The following is a 26,023-nucleotide window of genomic DNA, read 5'->3' on the forward strand; positions in this document are numbered from 1 at the left end:
TATGTCTGTAACATGAATATACCCCCATGCCCCTTAGAGAATGAGGAGTATGATATGTCTGTAACATGAATATACCCCCATGCCCCTTAGAGAATGAGGAGTATGATGTGTCTGTAACATGAATATAGCCCCCATGCCCCTTAGAAATGAGGAGTGTGATGTGTCTGTAACATGAATATACCCCTATGTCCCTTAGAGAATGAGGATTATGATATGTCTGTAACATGAATATACCCTCATGCCCCTTAGAGAATGAGGAGTATGATTTGTCTGTAACATGAATATACCCCCATGCCAGGTGTCTGATTTGTTTTCTGTGCTCAGTGGGTTGCTGTCTGTGTTAATTTGTGGGTACTTTGTTCCTCCCAAAAGGGATGACTACACATCAGTTGCATTCAGTTTCAGGCCATGATTCCGGCACCAGCTATCTGTTTTTGTGAGGGCATTCTGTAGGATGTGTGTGCCGGCTGATGTATTCACTATGGTGCCTAGGTTGCAGTCATCTGCAAACTTTGTCAGCCACAACCCTCCTATGTTTGCTTTCACATCTGAAAAGTAAATGCCAAATAAGAGGGGTCCCAGGACAGATCCTTGTGGGACACCACTTGTGACTGGCTTTGAATCTGACAAGGCACCTGCAATGTCGACTTTATGGGTTCTGTTTCTTAGCCATTTTGCAACCTATCCTGTGACATATGGTTTTATATTTCAGCTGTTGAGCTTGTCTATGATGCCTGAGTGGGGTATTGTGTCAAAGGCCTTAGCCAAGTGCAGGTAGGCTGTGTGGACCGCGTAACCCTCATCAATGGCCCTACTGACAGTTTCAAAATAGTCAACTAGGTGCAAAAGTCAGGATCTGCCCTGTACAAAGCTGAACTGGGTGGGATCAAGGGTCTGTAGGTCACCAATGTCTCTGTTTAAGAGCTCCATAATGACTCTTTCCATAGCTTTGCAGACAAGGCTGGTTAAGCTTGTGTGGTGGTAGTTCCCAGGGTCTGTGGAGGCATCTCCTTTGTGGAGTGGGACCACTGTTGCTGTACGCCAGTGTTCAGGTACATATCCTGTAGCAAGGCTAAGGTTAAATAGCATTTGTATATACGGGTTTAGCTCCTTCTGGAGTTCACATAGCATGCAACTGGGGATACCATCAGGTTCCATTGATGCTGTGTTTTTGTCTTTGCTGAGTGCGGCTCTCACATGGACATCTGAGATGACAGTGAGGTTACATTCAGCTGTGATAACTATCTTCTTTTGGGGGTGAGGGAGGGGGAAAATTGCACTGAACCTGTCTGCCAGAACATTGCGAATATCTGTCAGGTCACTGAAATTTATGTTGTTGTGTACCAACTCTGAGCATATCTGAGGGTTCCCACCCAGGTTTCTGACATAACTGAAGAAGGCATTGTGGTTATCTTTATTGTCTTTGGTGATTTTTGTCTCAAAGTTGACCCTGGATGTCTTTATGAGAGAATGTAGCTTTTTACTAGTGCTGCTCACAGCTGCCTTTCCTTTAGGAGATTTAGCTCTGTCTTGCATTAGTATCCTTCATTTGTTATACAGTTTGTTTATGGCTGGGGTCCACCAGACAGGCCACTTTCCCTTGGTGGAGAGGGTCTTGGTTTTATTTGTGATTGCATGGTCCATGCTTTCTTGGAGATGTCCATAGAAAGCGTCTTTGAAGGAGTCAGCATTGTGTGTTGTGGTTTCCACTGGCCCAGTGGGCTTAAAGGATACCATCTCAGTCTGAAGAAGTGTGAAGTCAGCTTTTGAGACGTTTGTCACTATACTCTTTGTATTATACTAGCACCGACACATTTGTAGACAATTTCCCAGAATCCATCAAACAAAATGGACATGCAAAATGTAACACTTCCACAAGAGGGGTAAGCATACTGGATGTGATAATCAGAAATATGTGTACTGGATGTCAAGATGAGAAGTGTATCCCTCACTGGTAAGACCAGACCATAGAGTAATCACACTGTAGTTACACATCCCGACCCCAGTCCCTGGCCAGAATACCACAGTGAAACACATGTATAAAGCATAGCTTGCACCCCTACAAACCAATGTGGAATCCATGAAAGGACCTGTGCAAGTCCAGAATATGGGACACACTGAAGAACATGTTATACAGGCATACCATGAACACAGCCAAGAGTGCTTGGAGTCTGCAATCACAAATAACAACAAGACACAATGCCATACACACAGGCATCTGGCATGCTGGACTCCAGCAATTGCTAAACCATTGAAGAGAATGAGGAAGCTACCACATGATAGATCAAACATAAAAAGTGAAGTAATGAGTGATCACTAGTATGGCAATAAAATGTGTCCACACATACAATCCACTAAGGCCAGGCAAAACAAGTAGAATCTGTGAATCCAGAGGCAATGTGACACCTGTCCCAAGTACACACACAACAACAACTCACCCCAATAAATACAAATATATGTGATAGACGCAACCAGGTAGCCAAACCGGAGCCTGAGCACCCCCAAATCAGTACTGTCAAAACTAGTCAGGAGGACAAGGTAACCACATACACCACAAACCCAGTCTCACATAGACCTACAACGACTGTAAACCAAACACATAAACACAAAAACATTCCCAGAGGCCCTAATTACAAACACACAACACCAACACAAGCCTCCAAAGCAGACACCCAATAAAACAACCTCCAGACATAGCACATGTAACACATAGTACACAAAGCTGGTGTGCCAAACAGTCACAGGACAGAAGGAGAAACAACATGCCTGATACAGTTGTAATAGGTGACTCCATAGTGAGACATGCTGTTCCAGGGATGGCTTGCACCTGTTACCCATGGGCGTCTGGATATTGCCTAAGGCTTTTGCAACCTACAGAGATCCTTTTGTAGGCAAGGCCATAAAGACTAACCCACCACCATAGAAAACAAAACTGGAAAGAAATAGAAGGGTAATGCTGATCAATGCCAGATGTGTAAACCTCAATATGCATGCTCCTGAGGCCGTCCCCAGTATGGAGAACATCGATGTCTGTCCAGTGATAGAAACCTGCTGCAAGCCTCGTGACAGCACACCAGCACTACCAGGTAATACCACATATCATGTGTTATGGCCACAAAACCTAGAACAAAACATAAAAGGAGGGTGAGTATCCATATTCAGCACAGACACCTATATGTCCAGTTAACTGACAATGCTTACGTCATTGCAGTCCACCCATGTGAACTAACCATAGGCAAGACTGCTGTACAGTCTGTAGCATGCTACAGACCACACTCTCAAACATAGGAACCCCACCCCGCTGACCTGAAGACAGTGAACCGTATGAATGTACCACCAAATACAAAACAAGATACACACAAATTACCACATAGGTAGTAAACCATTATGTATGGAAGGAGTAATCAGGGACCTAGTGACACAAGTGGACAGTAACCTGTTATGTGGCAGTCACATTGCCAATTTGGCTAGGAAGACTGTCTATATTGGACACTGTATCATGAAAGGATTCACATCTACGTCAACAAATGTCATTGTGCCCCTATACTGTTCCCTTATCAGACCCATAATGTAGTACAATGTCTCATTTGGGATGTACATTACCTGGCACCTGCAGCAGTTAGAAAGACCTCAAAGGTACCTCACCAAGAGTTAGAAAGGGTCTCAAATATATGTCATATGCTGCCTGGCTGTAGACACCACAGCTGAATGCAGTCACATACTGCCTACACAGAGGCATTGTATGTCTGTTGTACAAGTCCATGTCCAACACAGAAGTAATGGACATGCTCCACCCCAGAAAACTCAAAGCCATCGGAGCTGTGTGAGTCAGAGATGTCAACCTCAACACATAATCAAATAGGATGTGCTGGAGGGACAGATACCTAACCCTGAGGCTATCCACACCCTGGAACAGAATACCACTACATGTTAGGCAGAGCCCCTCACTGACACTCTTCAACAGGATGTTGGCAAAATGGATAGATGATTGTAGATTGTAGATGTACACTGGGGGTCTTTACTGTGTCATGTCCAGACAGAGGCACAGCTAAGTAAATCATAAATGGCCATAATATTCACATAGCAAGGGGTGGCAAAAGCCACACACACTGTGGCTAGGCTTACAAATGCCCTAGGGTGGATAGCCTAGTATGAACCTATGAACCTATCATGATACAAATTGTACAGGACACTAAGGATAACCCCAAGGCTGCTGCAACTATGGTAGGGAGCATGTTGTGAATTCCCAGATATGCTCTGGATCACACAAATATTACAAACAACATACCAAACACACACAAGTATTGCCAACATACATCCTGACAGGTGCAGTGCAAACCCCCCCCCCATAATGCAAAATATCTTTCCCAGCAGACTGCTGCCTCCCTGACATTATGTCAGCCTTATCACAGGATATGTACCCAAAGAGCAGTGTACAACAACAGTGGTCGTTCTCAAGAAAGGTGTCGCCTGAATGGATACTAAAAACAACCACCACAGAATCCTGAGAAGCTTGGTCTGCACAGCTATGGAAAGGATCAGCATGTACCGCAGACATAAAGATATTGGGGATCTATTGACACCCGACCCTACCCAGTGTGGGTTTATGAAGTGCAGATCCTGCCCCTAAACATGCTTGACTCATTTGAAACAGTCATTAAGGTCATTGATGAGGGCAATGTGGTCCATATAGCATAGCTGGACCTTGCAAAGCCTTCCATACAATACCCTACGTGTTCAATATAGATATGCTCACCAGCTTATATATACACCTCTATGTCACTAGAGGGGTTGCAAACCAGACCAATGACAGAACTGACATGGTCAGACATGCTGCAGCCATGTCAGACTACAAACCACATATAACAGGTATCCCACAAAGCTTGGTCCTGGGACCTTCCCCGTCTGGTATATATGCCCCATAGGTACAGGCCAACATGTAAGGACTGTGCCTGAACATGTTTGCAGAGGACTACAAACTGCCCAACATATCTGACACTCCAGCTGACACAAGCATCCCACAAAAGGGCCACATAGAAACAGACAACTGGTACCATAGCCATGTCAGCAAGTTAAATGGAGAAAACTGTATACTCAACCTCTGTGGATATACAGTAAGTGACCACCAATTACCACATAGGTGTTAACCCATTACATACTTAACATCTAATGACAGACCTGGGTACACAAGGTGATAGATATCCTGCATTGGACAAACATGTGGCTGTAGTGTTAACAGAAGCAATCCATATACTAACCTAATCATGAAGGTTATGACATCTAGATAAGGGGAGGTCATTGTGGTTCTGCAGTTATCCTTCATCAGCGTTGCAATTGACTACAACAGCACCTGTGAGGTGTACCTCGGCAGACACCTCCATCAACTGTAAAGTCCACAACAGTACCCCACCAGGAGTATCACAGAGCTTGAACAGATGTAATGTGTTGCCTGATTAAACAAGAGTGCAACTCCACACACTGCCATGCTGGCCACCCAGATGCAAGCTGTGCCTGATGTAGAAAGCCATGTCCAAGCTGGAATCAAGGAACATGCTGCACCTTGTACAATCTGAATGGCAGTGAGCTATGCACATGAGGGACCTGAACCCCAGCACTGACATACATAGAACAAGCTGTACTGCATTATCCATAACACAGAAGCCACCCCCACACATGAATAAACTACCAGTACAGGTTATCCATAGACTCACTCGTTGATTCTCCTCAACAGGAATCTTAATGAGTGGATGGGAGATGGTAGGTCTACCCTGGGTATCACTGTTATGTCACGGGTAGACAGAGGCACAGTATACTAAACATGACATATGTCATGGCAAACTACACTTACAATGTGTTGAAGGACAAACACACTCTCTGACTAGCATTAGAAATGGCCTAGGGCATATTGGTAGTGTTTGCCAATGTACACCTATGTTGTGGAATACACTACTGATGTTGGACGAGGCTGTTGTAAGTAGTTAATATCTGAACATAATGCAACATGGTCAGATGTGCACAACTGGACCCTAACCAGGCTGTTGTGCTCACTATGGAAATGTAAAGCAGTGATAGGACTAAAGCCCAAGATACTGTCCACCACAGTGAAAGTACTGAACCACTACACTATACAGTACTACCGTGTTAGGTCAGTATGAACGGATGTTGACAATTGTATGCAAAGTATCCCATGCAAACCCTGCAGGCACAGTATAATCCCTGTTGTGTTCACACAAAAAGCATTTGTACAGTAACTACACAACATGACACAGAACACACAACCATAAACAGGAGATATTTGTTGAAGTTCACACTCATCCACAAATGTGATGGGCTGCAGAGTTCAACATATGGAAAGCTCACACTGGGCATGCTCATACACTTTGATAAATGAGACATATTTTACACAACATGCCATGGGAAGGCTGAACTGGGCATGCTCACACACAGTCCAAATATCAGTTTAGCATTTTGCCACATATATCTGGTATATGTACGTGTTATTCCAGTAACCAACAACATTATAGCAATCTGAACAGTGCTCACACTTAAATGACTACAGAGACATACATGATATAGTGGATTTCCCCATATGCAAACATCTTCCACAGATACACAAGTTGTTCATACAAACAGGAAATGTTATGGCAATAAAGACCTGCAAACACTGCTATCAGCACCAAATAATGTGCATCTGACAGTTAAACATATGGGTGTAGAGGCCAACACTAGGCTGTTTGCCCTAGGGAATGACAGCTTATCCAGTGTGTGTGTGTGTGTGTGTGTGTGTGTGTGTGTGTGTGTGTGTGTGTGTGTGTGTGTGTGTGTGTGTGTGTGTGTGTGTGTGTGTGTGGGTGATTGTGGTTGGTCTGTGTGCATGTCTGTGTGAGGGAAATGTTCCTTTTAGCAACTGGGAAAACACACCACAGGGTGCCCATTCCCCTTTCTAAACACCGATGATGTCAGCACCCTATAAGTATATCAGGAGAAAAGAAATCTCCCAGTAATGTGAATAGCTCACTCTGCTAATGTGTCCGTCTCTAGTGTCATAGCATAGTTAGGTAGGGGTTTGAATCCAGCAAGTGGCAAGTGTGTGTGAAGGGGGGTTATTGTGTGTGTAAGTTTGTATGAAAGGAACATCCCTTTTGGCAACTGTGAAAACACACCACAGGATGCTCATTCCCCTTTCTAAACACCGATGATGTCAGCACCCTATAAGTATATCAGGAGAAAAGAAATCTCCTAGTAATGCGAATAGCGTGCTCTGCTAATGCGTCCCTCTGTAGTGTCATAACATAGTTTGGTAGGGGTTTGAATCCAGCAAGTGTGTGTGAAGGGGGGTTAGTGTGTTTGTATGAAAGGAACATCCCTCTTGGCAACTGTGAAAACACACCACAGGATGCCCATTCCCCTTTCTAAACACCGATTATGTCAGCACCCTATAAGTATATCAGGAGAAAAGAAATTTCCCAGTAATGCAAATAGCGCGCTCTGCTAATGTGTCCATCTCTAGTGTCATAACATAGTTAGGTAGGGGTTTGAATCTGGCAAGTGTGTGTAAAGGGGGGTTAGTGTGTCTGTAAGTTTGTATGAAAGGAGCATCCCTTTTGGCAACTGTGAAAACACACCACAGGATGCCCATTCCCCTTTCTAAACACCGATGATGTCAGCACCCTATAAGTATATCAGGAGAAAAAAAAATCTCCCAGTAATGTGAATAGCGCGCTCTGCTAATGTGTCTGTCTCTAGTGTTATAACATAGTTCAGTAGGAGTTTGAATCCAGCAAGTGTGTGTGAAGGGGGGTTAGTGTGTGTGTAAGTTTGTATGAAAGGAACATCCCTTTTGGCAACTGGGAAAACACACTACAGGATGCACATATCCCTTTCTAAACAATAGCACAATTATATATGGCTTTTGATTCCAGACATGTCATGTGTGTTTTGCTCACACAGAATGCCCATGTGTGCGGTTTGTTTCTCACAATAATGCATGACATCGATTAAACCAGTTATGGCAATGCACACATGATGTATGTGTGTGCCAAATACACAGATGTACCTGTGACCTTCAATAGTTACCATGTGTGATGCCTGCCACATGTGAATACATGGTATTTGCACTGGGTAACATTATGACTGTGGTCTTCTGTGCAGGTGCTGCATGTGGGATGTGTATATACAGTGTGAGATGTAGATGCTATCAACCTAGTAGTGAGGGATACACACCTGGTCTGCGGCATATAGTCTACATGTTGTTGATGAACAGGTGCTGCATGTTTTCACCTGTTGTGGGAGTGGTAAGACGTTGTTCCATAGCAATGCAGTGACTGCATGCTAAGAACCTTTCAGCTAGGGTGTTGTAGCTACAGTAATTCATTAGCATTCAGTAATATGTCAGCATTCCTGGTGAGGGTATGATGCCAACCAAGGTCAGGGTTCTACCAGCCTGTGCCACTTGCTCAGTGAGCCCTTCCATGTTCCCTATCATGTATTCCAGTGAGGGACATCACACGTCAGCTGTAGTGGCATGGACAATGACTGAGTCATATGTGTCCATGCATCTGACTGACCTGTATGCTTGTGTTCTGTGGTGGACCATAGTGTCCCATGAGCATATCACTGTGACCTTCACCTTGTCCAGCCTGGTGAGCATGACCTCACTGTACCGGACAATAAAAGTACCTAACACAACTGCAGCAGGAGTGTTGTATAGCTGTACAGATTGTGCTTGTTTGGCACACAGGATTTGTGTGCTATGTGTTATGCGTGCTGTGTCCAGGCCTAACGTATGTCTGTGTGCCAGCTGCAGAGGTGTCTGCCACTCAGGCAGGATGCCATTCTTAGGCTCCACGAATGGCCCGGTGTGTTCCTGTGCTTGTATTGCTGTCAGTGTAGGTCTACATCAGACTGGTATTGCAGTCACTGTAGTATTTCATGCCACCTGACAGGTTATGCCAGTACTGGGTTCAGAGTGCTTAGTCCACAGTTTGGCTATGTGTTTCCATCTCATACATGTGTTGTACATCCATGGGTAGGGGATAGGGTTGACTGTGTACATGTGGCAGCTGTGACATTACTACATGACTCACATATTCCACAACTGTACCATAGAGGTGACTGACAACTGACCTTTGCACATGCTACCATAGTATTGAGATTGCATTGGTGATTAACAGCACATAGGGCCAATGGTGAACAAGATACATAGGTTCATAGGTTCATACTAGGCTATCTGCCCTAGGGCATTTATAAACCTAGCCAGAATGTGCGGCTTTCACCATGCATTGTAAATCTATCTTGCTATGCCCTTTTGCAAGGTTAGTATACTGTGCCTCTGTCTAACAGTGACACATAAGTGATACCCAGGGTAAACCTACAATGTCCCATCCAGTCATTAATATTCCTCTTGAAGACAGTCACTGAGTGACTCTGCCTAACCTGTATTGGGATACTATTCCAGAGTGAAGGGAGCCTCTGAGTTATGAATGTGTCCCTCCAGCATGTCCTATGTATATCACTCCTGAGGTTCAAGTCTGTCCAGCGTGTAGCTTGATGGGATTTGGATATTCTGAGGTGCAGCATGACCATTAAGTCAGGGTTTGACATGGCTTTATATGTCAGGCACAGATTGCCTATGAAGAGGCAGTATGCCACTGAGTAGAGCTGCTGTTTCTTTAACCAGTCAGTATGTGGCATATGTTTGACCCCTTTGATCCTCTTGTTGAGGTACTTATGTGGTCTTTCCAGTTACTGCAGGTGTCTGGTAAGGTGCATGCCGACAGGGGCATTGTAGTCAATCATGGGCATGATGAGGGATGAGTAAAGAGGTACAATGTTCCCCCCTGATCTACATGTGAATCCCTCCATGATGCGGTGGCCTATATAAACTGTTTTTCAACCACTTTGGCCATGTGATTGTCAAATGAGAGAATGGTATCAACTTGTGTGCCCCAAGGTCCATAATTCCTTCTTCTGTACTTAATGGATTAACACATATGTGGTACTTTGTGGTCACTTTGTTTTTGCTAAAGGGGATAACTATACACTTTTTGGCATTCAGCTTGAGGCCATGGCTGTGGCACAAGTCGTCTGTTTCTAAGAGGCCCTTTTGGAGGATGCGTGTGTTGGCTGGAGAGTTGATTATGGCGTCCAGTTTGCAGTCATCTGCGACTTGCTCAGCCACGGTCCTTCCATGTTGGCCTGTACCTCTGATAAATATATACTGAACAAGACAGATCCCAGGGCTGAGCCTTGTGGGACACCACTTGTAACTGGTTTTGAGGCTGACATGGCTCCAGCAATTCTAACTATGAGTGTTCTGCCCTTGAGCCACTGTGCAATATATGTAGTGACATAGGGGCTAATATGTACACTGGTGAGCTTCCCTAGAATGCACAAGTGGGGTATTGTATCAAGGGCTTATGCTAGGTCCAGGTAGGCTGTGTAGACCACCTTCCCCTTGACAGTGGCCTTGGTGACTGTTTCAAAGAAATCAAACAGGTTTGAGAGGCAGGATCTGCCATTGACAAAACCAAACTGTGTATGATGCAGTGTCTGTAGGTCCCCAATATCTATATTTATGAGGTTCATGATGATCCTTGCCATAGCTTTGCAGACCAAGCTATTCAGACTTATGGGGCGATAGTGTCCTGGATCCGTTAAGGCACCACCTAAATGTAGAGGGACCACTGTTGCTGTACGCCACTCTTTGGCCACATATCGTGTAGTAAGGCTGTGATTGAACAGTAGTGTTATGTCTGGGTATAGCTCTTCTTGGAGTTCATGTAGGACACAGCCTGGGACACTGTCTGGTCCCATTGATGCAGTGTTTATTGCTTTGGAGAGGGCAGCTCTTACCTGAGCATCTGAGATGTCAGGGGGGGCAGCACTCTGCTGGGAGAAATATTTTCCCTTTTGGTGTGGAGGGGGGGAGAAGTTAGCAGTGAACCTGTCCACTAGGATGCTGGCAATGTCTGTGTGTTTTGTGTTTCTTTTGACATCTTGGACTACCTCTGAGCATATCTGGGAATTACCACCCAGGTTCCTAACATAACTTAAGAAAGCCTTGTGATTATCCTTAGTGTCTTGTGGAATCTTCTCTCAAAGATGGCCTTAGACAATCTTATGAGTGCCTGTAGTTTTCTTCTAATACTCATCACTGATGCCTTCACATTTTGGGAGTTTGTTGTATCATTTAGTAGCTTCATCCTTCTATTGTATAGTTTGTTTATGGCTGGTGTCCACCACACAGGACGTCTGCCTTTGGAGGATTGGGTCTTGCTTTTATTTGGGATTGCATGATCCATGCATTGCTAAAGGTGTCCATAGAATGCCTTTATACAGGTATCTGCAGTCTGGTCCATATTTTCAACAGGCCTGGGGGCTTTGAAGGTTTCCACATCATTTATGAGGAGTGTGAACATGCTTTACATGAGTTGTTGACTGTATTCTTCAGTGCAGGGGGTGGCCTTGGGATGTGAATATCCAGTGAGATTAGTTTATGGTCTGATCTTACCAGTGAGGGATACACTTCTGGTCTGGAGCATAGAGTCCCCATGTTGGTGATGATCAGGTTCAGTATGTTTTCCCCTCTTGTGTGAGTGGTAACAAGTTGTTCCATAGCATTTTGGTATATAAATTCCAGTAATCTTTGGGTTAGGGTGTTGGAGCTACAGTCATGCTCCCAGTCTATGTTTGGGTAGTTTAACTTACCCAATATAATGGTGTATGGACAGACCTACATATTTCCAACTGTTTTCAGGAAGGCCAAGTGCGGTTCTTGTGTTTGTGAGGGTGGTCTGTAGCAGGCTATAACCTGGAAGGCAGTTTTACCCATTGTTACTTGCATATGGATAGTCTCTGATGTTTGGTGCTTTGCCACCAACCTGGAGGTGTGGGTATCTTGGATGAATATCAATACACCCCCTCCTTTTGTGGTTTTCTGCAAGTTTTGGACCTGAAAAGCATGGTATGAGGTATAACTTGGTAGTGCTGGGGTGCTGTTGGTAGCCCTGAATCCGGTATCTGTTACTGCACAGATAGCGATGTTCTCCATGCTGAGGAATGTTTTGAGTGTGTGCATCATCAGGTTTAGAGTCCTGCAGTGGCATATATGACTGCTCACGTGGACAGATGCCAGGTAAGTCATATGCAAAGTGTCACAGGCAACATACATGTGCACAGGAGAAACAGTGACATTCTGTCAAGTGAGACATGAGCATACATATAGTAAGCTATGCAGATGTCACTAGGAGTCCACAGAAGCTGTGTAACTCTGCATGGCAGGTCGGATCAGTATTCCAGGGTAACTGCAAGGAAACATGCCTGCAAACATAGCTACTGTAAGCAGGGCTGCATGTAGTCCATTGTACAACAAACAAGCTGTACCACTTTCAGTAGGTAACACTGCAAATGCTCACCAGCTGACATATGAATACCTATGTCACCAAAGGTGATACTTACCAGACCACGGACAGAAATGACATGGCCAGACATGCTGCATCCCACATGAACACATATCTTAAGCAACACAGACCTCACAAAGTCAGTGTTCTTAACAGGCACAGCCCATAAGGCCAAACACAATGTGTGACACACCTATAATAGGTGATGCCATAGTCAGACACACTGACGTCCCGCTCTCCAGACTGAACAAGGTGAGGGTCACATTCAGCTACCTGTCAGGTGATAGAATGTGCCACATAACACAAACACTCAGGTCACTCCACAGCAAGTACAAGTATGAGGCAGTCATTGTCCATGCTGGTGTGAACAACCTGAGATGTACCTCCCTGGACCACATGGAAAGAGACACAGAGGAGCTCTTACATCACCCTATCAAACTCAGGAATCCCACACAGCCTGCATGACGACACAGGAGAGTATAGATTTCTCTGTAAACACCATCATACTGGGTGACTTCAACTACCCAAACATAGACTGTGAACATTACTCAAGCCACAATACCCAAGCTCTAGGGTTCCCATAGTTCAGAAACTCTTTAGCTATGGAACAAGTAGTCAACATTCCCACAAGAGGGGAAAATATACTAGACCTGATCATCACAAACATGAGTACAAAATGCTCACCACTTGAAGTATATCCCTCATTGTTGCAATCGAACCATATACTAATCACACTGGAGTACTGGATCCCCCACATATGCAAACCTCAAACACATCTATGTGTGTGTGGGAAATGCCCCTATTAGCAACTGTGACAGTAAACTACAGGATGCAGATTCCCCTTTTGAAACACTGATGATGTCAGCACTCTATAACTATATTACCTGAATTAAAGCTCCCCAGTAATTCGTATAGCACGCTCTGCTAATGCGTCTGTCTCTAGTGTCATAACATAGTTAGATAGGGGTTTGAATCCTGCAAAGGGAATGTATGTGAGTTAGTGTGAGTGGGATTTGTGTGTGTGCATAATGTTGTGAGGGAAAAGTGCCTTTTGCCAACTGGGAGAACACACTACAGGGTGCACATCCCTCTTCCTAAACACAGATGATGTCAGCACCCTCTAAGTACAGCATTAGAAAGGATTCCTCCCATTAATGCAAATAGCGCACTCTGCTAATGTGTCTGTCTCTAGTGTCATAACACAGTTAGGTAGGGGTTTGAATCTTGCAAATGAAAAGTATGTGTTTTAGTGTGAGTGGGGTTAGTGTATGTGCACAATGCTGGGGGTGGGATGTGGCTTTTGCCAAATGGGGCTACGCACTGCAGGGTGCACATTTCCCTTAACAAACAGTGATGTTGACAGCACACTATACAAACAACATGACAACAGACAACTGCCAGTACTCAGTATAGTGCTACATGCTACTGTAACATGCACATGTACCAGAACATGCCTAGATAGTGTTTTGAAACCTGAGTGTGGCAAGTGTGTGGATGTGGGATGTTTCTGTGTGTGCATTTCCATATGGAAAACATGTTGGATGTGGCAATCAGGGAACCACAGTACCTGATGCACATTACACTTTTAAACTAATGAGGTTGCCTGCACCCTGTGAGTACAGGTAGAGAGGAGGAAATTGGTAGTAATCCAAATAGTGCACTTTTCAAATGTGTACCTGTCATGTGTCGACAGCTACTCATGTAGGGTAATAAATAATGGAAATGGCAGGTGAGCGTGTGCATGTGTGGGGGTAGCAGGGTGTGTGCAAATGCATGTGTGACAGAACAGATACATATAGCTGAATCTACAATACAGCACATGATGCACATTTCCATAGTCAATGGTAGCATGTGATGGTGTGCAGCTGGTACACTTTGGTAAGTAGTATGGGTGCAGATAACAATTCAGGACATTCATACAGTTACTGCAGCAGGAATGCTGGGATATACACACAATCATAGTGGAACAGTGAACAGTTACCAACATGTTACTACTTATACACATCTATGTAGTCACCCTGTGCATCAGCAACGTGTTTACCTTTTCCTGCACTGATGTAGTATGCAGGAGGTGGCACAGTGTCATCATATGCACAGGGTGTGGGTTAGGTATGCCCAAGCCAGCCACTGCTACCGCCAATTGACATGTGTGTGTATGTGTGTTTGTGAGGGGCAGCAGTACAGGGTGGACCAGTGTTGGTGCAGTGTGTGTGTGTATGTGTTTGCCCTAGGTGTTAAATTTCTGCATGTGTGTAAGCACGCACATAGTCCCACATAATGGCTGCCATGTACAGGGTTTTGTGGCCAGCCACAGACTGCACCTGTCAGGTCATCCAGATCAGTGTCTGTGGGCACAGACACGGTACCTGTGCCTGGCAGGGGTGCTATGGACCGTAGACTGGGTACTGTCATTGGAAGTGGGTGTGTGTTGACTGGACACAGTTCCCTGTTGGGACTGTCCAGAGCCACATGCACATGGTCTCCTGGGGCGTCCTGATGACAGCACTAACCCAGCATTGCTAGGGCTGCTGCTGGCACTTGAGGTGCGTGAGTGGGCCTGTTGTCATCGGCGGCGATTGCCAGCTGGTGCTGTTGCCGGCATATGGCCACGTCGACGCAGCAAATGCACACCATCATCCTGGCCCATGGACATCTGGTTGTGGAGCAGCTGTTGTATGTCCCCACAATGTCTGTCAACGACATCTGTGAAATTACGAATAGCATTCGCAATGTCACACATGCCATCTGTCATGGCTGTGCAACATGCTGTCAGCTCCCTCAGACCCTGTCTGGTGTACCTTTCCATATGTACCTGTGCCTGCATAACAGTCCAAAACATAGTGGAGGTTGACATACCTCCTTGGGCACATCGGCCAGAGGCAGTACGGCCATGGATGCCCCCAAGAGAACCCATGGGCGACTGTCTGCGTAACCAGACACCTACAGCAACTGGAAAAACCCCAACAGTACCTCATCAAGAGGATCAAAGGGCTCAAACAGATGCCATATGCTGCCCGGTTAAAGAAAATCCAGCTGGACTCAGTGGCATACTGCCTGTTCAGAGGCAATCTGTGCCTGACGTATACAGCCATGTCCAACCCAGAAGTAATGGACATGCTGCAGCTCAGGAAATCAAAATCCCATACAGCCACACGCTCAAGAGACCTGAACCTTAGCACTGAAATAAATAGGACATGCTGGAGGGACAGATTCATAACCCAGAGGCTCCCTTCACTCTGTAATGAACTCACAGTACAGGTTAGGCAGAGTCCCTCATTGACTCTCTTCCATAGGAATCTGGATGAGTGGATGGGAGATCATAGTTGTACCCCGGGTATCACTTCTATGTCACTGTTAGACAGAGGCACAGTATACTAATCTCGGAAAAGGGCATAGCAAAATAAATTTTAATTGGGTGGCAAAAGACAAACACATTCTGGCTAGGCTTATCAATGCCCTAGGGCAAATAGCCTAGTATGAACCTATGAACCTATGTGTACTGCTATACTACTTCTGCCATATGTTGCATGTGTGTGTGTTGTGGGGGATGCGCAGGTAATGGCCAGATATTTCTGCACAGGCAACACTTCTGGAACACTCTGGGTGTTCATCCCAACATACTGTATGTGTGTTGCCATCCAACACTGTGATGTGGACACACATTATTCAGCCTGGATATACATATCCCAACAACACCACAAGCACAGTACACTACCTTGCTATGTATGTATGTAATTTCACAGTTATTCACTAGTTAGGACTGTGATGCTATCCATGCAGCCCACTGGGCCAGTGGAAGCCACAACACACACTGCTGACCCCTTTGCAAAAGCTTACCACAGACATCCCACATAGTGCATGTAATGTGCACACACATATCTAACCCAGACCATATGCACACCACTTATTTATCCTGTCCAGTGGACTACAGATACAGGCACATTGTATAACAATAGCAGGAGGCTACTGCAGCACAGAGCAGATTCACATGAAGGCAAGGCATCTGTGGTCAGCAGTGGTAAGATGCTTCACATTCACCAAATGCACAGATATTGGCAACATTGTTGCAGACAGTTTAGGTGCAGGTATCCCCCCCCCCCATTCTCCTACACAAGTGGAATTAGTTATCACAGATTAATGTAACCTCCCTATCATCTCAAATGTCCAGGTGAGGGCCACCCTCAACATTGCAGAACACACAGCATCACTGTTACAAAATGGTATCCCTGGATGTGTAATACGTTAACCCCTAGAGGACATAGCACCACATTACAGACTGATATTAAACCCTGGCCATGCTACAGGATATGTACCTGAACAGTGCCATACATACACAGTGGTCCCACACCAATGAGGAGGAACCTCTACTGACCCTGGGAACTACTGCATCATATGCATAACTGGCCTTGTGTTCTAAGCTATGGAAGTTTTAAGTATGGAAGACATGTACAGCAATATTACATATGTATATATATAAGGACTATGTACACACAACCTAGCTCATGTACATACCTATAGATAGTGAACTATGATACATTTGGAGGTTTCACAGTAAACACAGTATTAACCTGCTACTTTGCATTACCTGTGTTTGTGTCAGCTGTTGCTGTGTCACTGGTGCTAATTGCTGTTTGCTGCTGCTGCTGCTGGTTTTGTTGCTGTGATAGTGCATTTTTTTATCACTGCCTTTATTGCTTTATTTATTTCTTTCTTTCTTTTTCTCTCTCTCTCTCTCTCTTTCTCCATCAGTTTGGTGCAATGAATGTATTGCAGGTGTGGAGTGTTAGTACTGGATGCTTTTGTAGGTATCTGCATAGGTCCATGTGATGGCCTCTGCACCAATTGTAAGGCAGCATTTGCTAATTGCATGCAGCCAGTTGTGTACTGATTGCATGTCTCACTGTGATTTCAGGACAGTGCTATAAAAGGGTATGTGAGATAGGCATTGCCCTTTCAGATTGTAAGGGTGTGGACCATACTGGTATGCTGTCGACAGTGTTCTGTGAGTGTGAAGGTTAGTAAGTCTCTCATGATTCATGCTCTGTTGTAAATTCAGGTTGCTGCATTTCTCTCACCTGTTCCCTGTAGTGAGTGTGTATGCATACTGACACCTACAACTATATTTCCATATGTATTAATATATATACATATATATATATATATATATATATATATATATATATATATATATATATATATCTGTGTGTGTACATATACATACTTTTATATATGTACATTAGCTTACATTATTAAGTACAAGCTAACAATTAGCAGGGCTGTTTCTGTTAACACTAAACTAGTATGGGAATCCAGTAATTAGGACAGAAAAAGTCTACCTGACATGCTTTGGGTAGTACACATCCTATATTGCCTTTATCTTCATTCCTACTATTACATGTTCTACTTATTTTAGCACTATATTCCTGTATGAGAGTCATGGCTTAGTGGTAGGTTATACAGACTAGTGTTACAATGGTCTTGTGGTAGGGCCTAATAGTATGCTTTTATTTTGCTTTCAAATTGAGTACAGGGCCTGTCAATCAAAGTGCTGAAGGCACCTTTAAGCAGTTAAAGGGTTAGTAAGTCTCAGAGGAGTCAGGCTGTGTTGCAGATTCTGGTTGCTGCATTTATCTTCACTGTTTCCTGTAGTGAGTGTGTATGAATACTGACACCTACCACTATATTTCATATGTATTAATATATATATATATATATATATATATGTGTGTGTGTACATATAATACTTTCATATATGTACATTACCTTACATTATTATGTACAAGCTAACAATTAGCAGGGCTGTTTCTGTTAACACTAAACTAGTATGGGAATCCAGTAATTCGGGCATTAAAAATCTACCTGACAAGCTTTGGGTAGTACACATCCTATATTGCCTTTATATTGATTCCTACTATTACATGTTCTATTTATTTTAGCACTATGTTCTTTTATGAGAGTCATGGCTTAGTGGTAGGTCATGCAGACTACTGTTACCAAGGTCCTGGGTTCGAGACTGGCAGTGGGAATTTATTTTTCTTTCGAAATGAGTACAGGACCTGTCAATCAAAAGTGCCAAAAGCACTTTTAAGCACTTAAAACCAGGTCTGCACTCGTTTGCACGGAGCTCACGCATGCGCACTAGCGGTGAGCTCCACGCACACAAGCGCACACCCGCGCTATTTTCTTTGAAAGAAAAGAAAAAGGGGTGACAGGAATGTGGTGAAAAAGGGGTCACAAAGAGGGTAAGACAGTAGGGAAACAAGCTTGGGATTTGCAGGAAGGATGTTGGTGAGGCCCATAGCTGCCCATGTCTTTCTCAGCAACAGCTGTGCATTTGTATGTAATTTGGTGTGACATTTGAAACCTTCCACCCCTGAGAGAGGTGTCAGGACAACATTAATACCTGTTGTACAGCCAATTGTAATTAACAGTTTCAATGTCCAGCGGACATGTGTGCAGCATCGACAGCTATGTATGGGGCGTAATTTTTTTGTGGGTACAGAGTGCCCTTTTTTTTTTTTTCAGGTGAGAGTAGTATGTCAGGTGAAGGTAGTCGGTATAGCTGGGGAGGTAGGTTGGGTAGGTTAACAGACAAGACGCATACAGGGGCAGTGTATGACACATGTGGGGGGGTTACACAATTGACGGGGACGGAGGTTGGGATATCCAGGGCACATGAGCCCACAGATGGCAACAGTGGAACTGATATCCCCACCCATAGGCAGTTGCCACTGTTCCTTCACAGCCCAGGATGGGGCTGTGCTGGGGGCTGTGCAGGCGGGACAATGGGCATGCCCGTAAGCTGTGCCACCCGGGCCTCAAGCTGGCATAGGAGCCCAAGAACAGAGTCTTGAATCTCCCTTCGCACCACAGACCGGACACCTTGGAGGGTGAGTGGACGGGCTCCTCTGGCCACGCTTGCAGAGGGGGGACAGGCCCCATCCCCTGCAGCACTTCCACCCAAAGGTGGCACAGGGCCACCGGAGGAGGGTCCGGCCTGGGCACTAGTGCCAGGTGTAGTCGCCAGATGAGGTGGGAGAGGTGGGTCCGCTGGAACCCGCCTTCCCAAGCGTTCTAGGTTTGTGAGTATGTTATGTTAGTTTGGGTTAGTAGCATATTATTCCATTCAAATTAGTTGTAACAGCATGCATTGGTATTCCCATTAAACAAACACCCAGATATTAACACCATTGAACAACAGGCATATCAATATCACATGCATTATTTGAACAGAAATACACAATCAAACAACATGCAGGGTTGATTAATGGCAACAGGCCATCAGGTTTGCAGGTATGAACAGGGCACATGCAACAACGGACATGCATATATTTTTGAAATGACAGGACAAATGTCCATGGTTAATGAAATGTTCACATACCAATATTTAGTGAGTTTTTTAATTTGTAATTATAGGGTGGGGTGGAGAAAGAAAATTATGACACATTCATAAATTATACATTAATATACATTTGTAATAGAAACACAATTAACTTGTGGGTGATAGTTTCCAAATGATTTTTAATTGACTGTCATGCTAGACCTGTTACAGATACATCACTATCCTAGTTATTTTGAATTTGATCAGATACATCATCCTGCTACACTTTGATGACAGGGCAGGGGACAACTATGGATGTTTAGTATGTCAGACAATCATTCATTCTATCTGAAAATTGTTGACTGTGATCACCATATACAGATTTTGGCTTAAACATTCAAGATTCAGACACACTGAAATCAGTTTGGGATATTAATTTTTAATTCCCACATGCATTTAGTTCTGTAGAACCACACTGAGGCTTATATATTCAGGAGTTATTACTACTTTATTTATTGATACATGACCCTTTCTGTCACTCTCACACATCCTGCTATTTCACAGTTCAGGTTGGTACTTCTAGGCGTTGTTCACATATTAGACCTGTGGTGATTCAAACACTTTCCAACAGCCTCACTTCTGTCATGATTCAGCATTTCAACAGGGGATATATCTCACATGTGATTAACTTAGCTTCTGAAGCTGTACTCTTGAGACTACTGCAGGTTATACTACATTTAATTAATGGTGGGACATCTGTATTACAGAACTATTTATTTCTATCAATTATATTTCCAGTTTGACTTGCATACTGATGAACTTGTTGCAGCCATACCTGCAGGCTTTCACTTTTTGCTTGCACATTCTATTACTTTTAATCACTACACTGCAGTGTTCTGCTACGTGCTACACTATAATATTTATTTACAAGTACTAGGTGGGGTTACTAACCTGCATGGTGGAGCAGCTGCACCAGCCTGTGGTCATGTGCCCTGCAATTCGCAGAGCGGACACCTGCAGCTGTAATACAAAACAAGTAATATTGGAATACACATCTCCATGGTATCAGCTAGTTGAATTCCTTACATACATAAGTAAAATGTAACTTACTCAGTAGTGGGGCATTGGGCATATCCCAGGCCTCCTGGATCCATTGGGTCAACTGGTCTTCTTTACGTCGCTTCAGGTCCGCATGGTGGTGACGGACCTGCTCACCAGTACGTGGAATCCCAGTAGCACTAGTGAGATCATGAGCCAACTGGTCCCATGCCTCCGCCCTGTATGCTCCCCATGAGACCTGGCCCTGCATAAGTTGGGCCTCATGATGGTGAACTAGGAGACAGACCATGTATCTGGACTCCTCAACGCCCCACCGCTGTGCTCGAAAGCAACGTCCCTCCCCTACTCCACTCATTCTGCCTGCAGGTCTATTCTACAATCGTTTATGCTGTGTATTCCCACCTATGGGGCTTATATATGCCGATTTTCCCACACATTTCTATGATTGGCCGTTTTGGAATTGTATCTACTTCACAGAAACTGCTTTATCATGCTCCATTTTGGATTACATCCTATATATATGCTATTCCTAAGTGCTGCTGTCATGGCTTAGTGGTTTAGTACCTTGACTCTAGTGCATGGTATCCTGGGTTCGAATCTGACCACTGATTTTTAATTTTTATGACTGTCTAGAAATGAGTTCAAGACCTGTCAAGCAAACATGCCAAAGGCACTTTTAAGCACTTAAAACCAGGTCTGCCCTCGTTTGCGTGGAGCTAACGCATGCGCACCGGCGGTTAGCTTGTGGGCGAGGCGCACACCTCCGCGCAAACGGTGTGCGCTGGGTTAAACCTTAATTGGCTAGTAGCACGCATGTTAAGCTAAGCACAGCTAGTTGCACACAGTTTGAGCCTGTTAAACCAGTGCTTAGCTACGGGCAAGCAATTTGCAGCCTTTGAAACACTACTCAGCTACGGGCACTCTGTCTCACAGCAGCTTAGCTATCAGTACATTTCTAAATATTTTTATTATTGTATTACTTGAAAATATATGCTCCATTTCATTCCATTTTACAAAAGGAAATACTTTTACATTTGTACAATACTGTCAGGGGCCTTTTTAGTGCTTATTTACAAAACAAAGGTTGTTGTGTGGGCTCGAACCTTGCCTGCCTGCCTGCTCTTAAGCCGACAACTCTACCGCTAAGCTATTACTTCTTGACTTACTTTGCATATTTAGTTCTTATATCCTTTTCCACTGATTGCTAACTGCAGTTGCGCTAGTAGCACACCCGCGCACATGAGCGCATGCAGTAGCAAACATTTACGGGGTTTTAAAAAAAATAAAACAGTTTTCATTTTCATTTTATAACATCTGTTCACTTTTTACATTGCTGGTCTGTGGGGGCATGTGTTGTGTAGTGTGCTTATTCACATTTCCATGGCCTCTCTGGTGGCTGTTTACTTTCTGCCATTCTAGACTTCCGGGGGCGTGTCCGCTTGCAGGGCTTAGCCTATGGATATGCCCCCTACTGGCTTACACGGACCGTGTAAGAGTTACAGTGTGATTCAGCATGCCTCATGCACCTCATGCATATGCATGACATGCTGACATCACACTGTTTAACTGCAGCCTCCGTGTAAGAGTTATAACTCTTACACGGAGGCTTCCTGAATTTAGCCAAATGTGTTTATGTATATGTGTTTGTACACATGTGCCTGTGTCTGTGTGCACACCCAACATGAGATGCAAACTACAAAATGTATGTCCTTCCAATACTTTTGTTCAGCTCATAAAATGACATCATTGTTGAGTAACAATCAAAGCGTAAGCATCCAAAAACAAACACCAATAATCCAATAATGATGTGAATGCTGTGTGCCAAAGGATTCCACCAAGTAGATGTATGAAAGAGTTTATTAACACCACAAACACATTAACGCACTTCTATAGCAAAATAAAGATCGCGTTTTCATCTCAACAAGTGGGACTTCATCAGATCTGATGAAGTCCCACTTGAGACGAAAACGCGATCTTTATTTTGCTATAGAAGTGCATTAATGTGTTTGTGGTGTTAATAAACTCTTTCGTACATCTACTTGGTGGAATCCTTTGGCACACAGCATTCACGTCGTTATTGGATTATCATTGTTGAGTACCTTTCAATTACATGCAACACATAATACTTAGTTAATTTGTGATTAGGAATGACATGAAAATCACCCAGTAAATAAACAACAGGACCAAGTAAAATAGACAACAATGTACAATGGTACTTGAGTTTTTTTTTTTTAATTTTTCACATTTATGTTTGTTGAATCAGCTCAGGTGTTATACTCTGCAACATTCTTTAAATTCTGAGAATAGCCTGCTAGAAAACAAGTCACATTCAAAATCATCAGCAAAATAATACTTGGAAAATACTATCTGTTATAAAAACATGTGATTACAGTTATGTTTCTAAATATGCAACACAAAGCTTACTAGATAATATGCAGATATTCTCCACAACACAAAAAAAGCCAGTGAAATTCCAAAAAGAAAATTTAATAGAATACAAGTCACACACAAGAAAACTACTATAGCACCTCAGCTTTAGCAAGCCTTTTACAGAGTATAACAGACTTGTAAAACATCACCCTTTAAATACTTAATTAGTTAAAACATCAATTAACATTTTCAAATTTTTAAAGATACATCTCTACAGGAAGCATTTCTAACTGCACTCTTGATTAAGTCCTGTAGGGATCAAAGTATTAAATGTTAAAATAAATACAAATTTTTTCTTCCTCAATTGCTTTTTTATATCTATTATTTTCAAATCATCCTTAAAAACATGTTCCAGTACTGTTGCCTTTAGTCCCCTAGGGTCCCCTCTATGTTTTTCTAGGAAATGCATAGCAACTAGACTATATTCACTGCCTTTTTTAATGTCATGTATATGCTCTTTTAACCTTGTTGCTAAACTTCTTTTACCTTCTCCTATGTAATATTTATTACATGGACATATCAAGCTATAAATTATTCCTTCACTTGCACAATTATAAGTGCCTGTATATTGATATTTCTTACCATTTATATCTAAAAACTTTTTCTTATAAGTGGATATACACTGCACAGGGAAAGGTTCCCTGTTGGCTTACTTCCTTGTATCTGATACTATTAGGTAACTTGAATGTTCCACATACCAAAAAATCTTTAAAATTTCTTCCCTTAGTATATGAAAATTTCACTTTCTTATTATACGTATACTCAAGATGTTTGTCACTCCTTAAAATGTCCCAACCATATTTCACCAGCTCTATCAATTTTTCACTAAAAAATTTGTATTTCATCATAAAAAATATATCCTTACCCACATCTATATGCTTTTTGTCTTATTTTCATATTTTGCACTATACATCCTGCCTCTTTCCTCTTTATTCATTTTACTTATAACATCTTGTATTTTATTAAGTTTATACCCTCTGTTAATAAAAATACTGTTTTATTCATTTCTTCATCAGAATCTTTTTTATCACTACATAACCTCTTTATTCTGTGGATTTTCCCATATGGTATTGAATCTATGGTGTGTGTTGGATGACAGCTTTCTCCATGTAGTATATAGTCACGCTCCTCAAATTTTCTATGTATTTTAGTTCTAATTTTTCATCCTCCATTCCTTCTACCATCACATCTAAATAATTTACTTTCTTACCCTGTTGGAACCCATCAAATTTGATTCCAAACCTATTTTATATAAATTCCTTATAAACTCAGGGACTTCTTCCTGTCCTCCCCTACATATGAAGATCAAATCATCGCTATATCCATAGTATTTTTCCACATATTTGTTGTAAAATTTTTTACTATAGACATATTGATCTTCATAAAGTCCCATGAATAAATTTGTGTACATGGGGGCAAATGCTGCCCCATGGCCTTTCCTTGTAACTGTTTGTACAATTGTCTATTACATTCAAATATGTTATTTTCCAAGCAAAATTGTATTAATTATATGACATAATGAGTAATAGAGTTGCCACCTAAAAAATATAGGACTTCTTCCAGCCCAAACTCATGCCTTATACTTGTGTATAAACATGTCACATCCATAACCAAAAAATATTTTTCTTTGCTCCAAATAACTTCTTTGATTTTACCTTTAAGGTCTAATGCATTTTTAACATAAGAAGGCAAGGAAATTGCGTTTGACACCAAACAATGATGTAATAAACATGAGATATTATGAGGGCAAAATCCACAGGCAGACACAATAGGCTGACCTGGTGAATTAAGAATACTTTTTTGAATGTTTGGTACACAGAAGACATGACTCATAGTGCTTCCCCTCACTCTTAAACTTATGTTGCACATGTTCCTCAGAAAGATAATTCAATCTTATACCTTTCTTTAACAATTTTTCATAATCTTGAACAGCCTGATGGTAACATTGTAAGTCCACTTTTTTATAAATTCCCTCATTATTCAAGTGTGCCTGGTACATATCAAGACATTTTGTATAGTGCTGAACTACTAATTTACCCCCTTTATCCACTGGTTTGAAAATAAATTCACTTCTCTTCCTTAATTCTTTTAGACTTTCCCATTCTTCTTTTAAGTTATATTTAACATCCTTTCTTTTTTACAAAAAACACCATATTTTTTATTTCTTTTTATTTATTTTATTTTACATTTGTTTTTTATTTTATATTTGTTGACCGGACTAGTCTAACTGGATATATGTCCATTTTCAGTAGAGGCCCTGGGGAAAAAAGCTCCACATAACAAACAGAACATTTAACTACAGTTACAGATTATTTGTCAGACAAAAACAGGTCTTGCAAGGTAACTTTTGCATGCATGATAGGTAAAAATAGAGCAAATAAGATGAATCCCCTCCCCCCTTGGATGAATTTTTTTTCAATAGAATAGTTCAAAAAACCAGAGAACTGTTGTATGGTTTTATTGCTTAGATGGGGGAGAAAGTCACTTTTATATGGTACTTCTTCAGTGTTTAATCTACATTATGCATTTGGTACTTCATCAGATTCACGAGTAAAAACTACTATCACTTTCATCCATTTCTATGGAAATATTGTTTATATTATACTCACTTTGATGTGAACAAATAAGATAAATGCAATCTGTGTACAAATTTTAAAGTCTCTATCTTCATTTCATACAATCTGGGCAATACAGTTGGAATAAATTTGAGCCCTTTATTTAATACTCTCATTTCAATATCAGTGAAACTAACATCTAAATATGTAGATATTACTGGATATCTTAGTCATTGCTTTAATTTCATTAAATAATT

At 42.5% G+C, this 26,023-nt stretch overlaps 1 protein-coding gene across 1 annotated transcript in view; it reads left to right on the forward strand.

Annotated features, from left to right (window-relative positions):
• LOC122809527 (lectin-like) overlaps positions 1–26,023 on the forward strand; it is a 538,335-nt gene that overhangs the window by 37,164 nt on the left and 475,148 nt on the right. The gene's annotated exons all lie outside the window — the stretch shown is intronic.

This window comes from Protopterus annectens, chromosome 1.part1, assembly GCF_019279795.1.
Source record: "Protopterus annectens isolate FY-2018-M chromosome 1.part1, PAN1.0, whole genome shotgun sequence".
Classification (NCBI taxonomy): Eukaryota; Metazoa; Chordata; order Ceratodontiformes; family Protopteridae; genus Protopterus; species Protopterus annectens.